The sequence below is a fragment of the Pinus tabuliformis genome, chromosome 4_2, assembly GCF_031772625.1.
Source record: "Pinus tabuliformis cultivar Carrire ecotype Pingquan chromosome 4_2, CPIR1, whole genome shotgun sequence".
In the NCBI taxonomy this organism is placed as follows: Eukaryota; Viridiplantae; Streptophyta; class Pinopsida; order Pinales; family Pinaceae; genus Pinus; species Pinus tabuliformis.
The window spans coordinates 513,135,942-513,140,137 of NC_142304.1; positions in this window are offsets into that span (position 1 = coordinate 513,135,942).

Sequence of the window (4,196 nt, forward strand, 5' to 3'; positions counted from 1 at the left end):
AACAAAGGATCTTATTAGAATGTCTGGAAACATAAAGGGCTCTTACATCTGGAATAAAGCCTGGGAAAACAAAAGCCTAGTACAAGACAATAGTTTCTAGGAAATCAGAGCAGGAGATCTAGCTCTCTTTTGGGAGGACAAATGGCAACAAGAACCAACGCTGTTAAGCGAGGACTTTAGGAGCCTCAAGCAGGAAACAGATTCCCAGGGATTAACAAAAGTTAAAGATTTCTGGACTCTTCCTCACAACTCCGAGAAGTGGAGAAACTAGAGAAACATAGACTGTAGAGATGACAACCCCATAAAAATAAAAGCAGAGGCAATCATGAACATGCTAAAACAAAGGAAAATCTTGGTAACAGAGGGGCAAGATCAGTTAAGATGGGGACTCAATAAAGAAGGCTCCTTTAATCTTAAGGAAGCAAAAAGAATCATCCTGAACCTAGATTCCAATGATTCAACGAATCCCTGGCAACAACTTTGGAGGCACCAAGGGTGGATGAAGATCAAGCTTTTCATGTGGTTAGTTCATCACAAAAAAAAAATTAACTTGGGACAACATAAGGAAAAGAGGGGTCATTGGGCCTTCTATATGTCAGCTATGTGAAGCTCAAGAGGAAACAATGGAGCATATTCTCAACAGTTGCACCTATACTACCTAGTTGTGGGATGCTTTTGCCACCATTTTTCAACAGATAGACAGAGATAAAGGAAGCATCACTAACACCCTAATCAAGTGGAGAAGGAAATTTTCGGAGAATGAGATCCTTAATTTGGCCTGGGCCTTTACGCCAAGCTTCATTATCTAGAATGTTTGGAAAGAACGGAATAAAGAATTTTCAAGGATGAAAAGACTATTCCTCTTTGCCTGTTGGATCTGATCTTGAAGCATATTAAGGAGACAGTTAGCACCTCTGTTCATAATTATCCCAAGAACCCTCCCATAGAAAATGAGATGAGAACTCTCAGACAACTAAGAATGCATGAGATCATTCCCAATGGACTCAGTAGAAAGGAAGGAAATCTGGAAACGAAAAAGGATTTCTGGTATCCTCCACCGAAAGGTTATCTAAAATGCAATATTGATGGTGCTTCAAAAGGCAACCCTGGAATAGTAGGATATGGAGGGGTATTAAGAAATGAAGAAGGAGTCATAATCTTCATATTCCACTGCCACTTAGGTAAAGCCACAAACAATATGGCTGAATTAATGGCTTTAGAACAATGTCTAGAACTGCTGAGTCTAAATCATAGCTCAAATGTCATTGTAGAAGCAGACTCAGAGATCTCCATAAAAGTTGTTAAAAGAATCAGTTGGGGAGCAGTGTCGGAGAGGGTCTCAAAACATTGGAGACTAATACAAGTGTATCAAAGAATTCAAAAACATCTCCTGAGTCTACGTACAGTGAGTTTCAGCCATGTTAGAAGAAAAGCCAACAAACTAGCAGATACTCTAGCTAACCAAGGGGTGATTAATTCAGAGTGCAGATTTGAGATGAAGTGGCAGGAGATGCCTCAGGGCAGAGTAAAAGCTCTATGTGAAGAACAAGTGGTAGAAGATAGAGAAATTTTTAAATATTGGGCCAGAGTGAAAGGCACGGAATGAAGAAGTCTAAAATAAGTTCGATCTCAGCATTCGGGTTGGAACCTGGAAGAATGGCAAGCTCAATGCAGTCTTATAATGCCCTGATGTTAATGGACCACTCCCCTTTCCTTTCGGACTGCACCACAGGGTTCATTACACAGTCTCTGTAGCAAGTATTGACGGGGGCTTGTGCGGAATAGGGAGGTACGATTTTTCCGGCGGAGGCTGTTCCTCTCCAATCTTCTCACGGGACGGAAAACCAGGCTCAAGCAGTAACCGGTTGATCGCGCGGCTTAGAAATGGTAAGTGGTTTTGGTATGTTGGGAGTGATTCCATTAGGCTCCCGACACGTGGCAAGGGTACGGTTATGAAACCACCCTCCATCGCGAGTTATGGTTCACACATCTTGGTCGGGCGATATTTCGCCGAACCGTCCGATTTCGCAATGTGAATTAACGGTCAGATATGAAAGTGCTGTTTTGTGGGGCCACCGGTCTTATCAGGCTTTTCGTGACTGAGACGTGGTGGGTTAGAGGAACTTTATAGTAGGTTTATGAATTTTATTATTCAACCTAAGGTTTTATTTGAAAGATTATCATTGCATGTTGTGAAGGGATGGGTCATTACTATGGCAGCACGCCCTTGGTTTTCCTAAGTCCATGACGGGATCATGGCTTTTGTATATTCTGTAAATTTATTTGTGGTTTAATGAAATAGAAGGAATGACTCTTGCTTAAGAAAAAAAAAAGTAACTAAATTGCTAGAAGCGGTAGCACTCCCAAGGAACACCAAAGAAGCGGTCATCAATTTTATGTTCAAATTGTTTTTTTGATATGCAATACCTTAGGAACTTGTAACAGATGGGGGATCACAATTCACTGCTCATAAAATTTCAGCCATGCTACAAAATTACCATATTAAACACAAAATCACTTCTCCTTACCATATGCAAGCGAATGGGTAGGTGGAAAGCACCAATAAATTCTTAGAGTTAACTAAAGCAATATCTATAAATTGTCGAGAATGTGTTGTCAATCTTCTGGAAGCCTTATGGGCCCATCAGACAACCTGGTGGAATACCACTGGCTATTCACCTTATCATCTTGCTTTTGGTAAGGAACCCATTTTTCAGATTGATTTCGAAGTTAAGACTCTCAAAAATTCCATGGAAGTCAGACTGAATCTTACAGAAGCACAGAAACAATGCTTATAACAAATCAATGAACTAGATGAAATATGTCTTCTTTCTTTACAACTTACTACCATAATCCAACAAACATAGAGCTAAATGGAATGATCAGTTGATTGAAAAGAAAAACTTTCAAAAAGGGGATTGGGTGTTGTTATGTGACTCCATATTCCAAGACTTTCTAGGTAAAATTCAAACAAGGCGTCTTAGCCCTCACAAAATTACCGAGGTTTATGACAATGGAATGGTATGCCTTACCACAATTTATAATTCTGGCATTTCATATCTTGTCAATGGGCATCGACTCTATCTGTACCATCAGCCACTTACTTGAGAATATTTTCTTCACGAAATTGATAATGATGCCAATTTGTAGGTTGTAGCTGATCAGGGAAATATCCCTCAGACACAACCAGGTAAATTTTTCTTTGAAATCTTCTTTATTTTGTACATAATGTAAATAATTTTATTTTGTTTTTTATGATAAATATGGAAAAATCGTTAATATTTCAATCATAGTCGTTGTTTATTTAGTCTCGTTTGTTGTTTCCTTAGTCATAGTTGTTGTGTCCTTAGTCTCAGTGATTGTTTCCTCAATCACAGTCATGTTTTCCTTAGTGTCGGTCACTATTTCATTAGTCATAGTTGTTTTTTCCTTAGTCTCAATTTTTGTTTCCTTAATCACAGTTATTTTTTCCTTAGTCACAACCGTTGTTTCCTTTATCACAATTTTTGTTTCCTTAGTCACAATTGTTGTTTCCTTTATCACAGTTGTTGTTTCCTTAGTCACAACCATTGTTTCCTTTATCACAGTTGTTGTTTCCTTCATCTCAGCCATTGTTTCTTGACATGCGATTATCATTTCCCTAGCTTATTAATGTTTCTATTTCTTTAGGGTAAGGAACAGTTTTTTTTAGCCTTCCTTTCATATGATGCTGGAAAACTAACTTGTTTAATGGTTATCATTGGAGAATTCTTTATGAGAAATCATTATCAAAATTCTAAAATTTCCATGATTTTTAATCCTTTTTGGTACTATGGAAAAATTATAAAAATTCTCATGATGCATTCCTCCCATCACCACTTAAGGAGAATTATTTCACTCCAATCCCTAAATATTATATAATCATAATTCTGTAGGACAAAATTAGAAAGACAAAAAAGTAATTGTTATAATACCTTTTTCGCCATCCTTAGTTCTTAAGGATTTGACATACCATCCCATTTACTAAGTAATCTACTAAGATCAATAAAATTCACAATTTAACAAAGGATAGGATGTCTCATCATGATCCAGCCTACCATGATCATAAGATCTAGTGGAGTGACATTACTGCTTATTGTTACCAAGCCAGGATAATGGTCTTTGGCCTTCAGGTCAAAGGACAAGAGGTCGCATCATGAGTCATATTGTTCACCTCA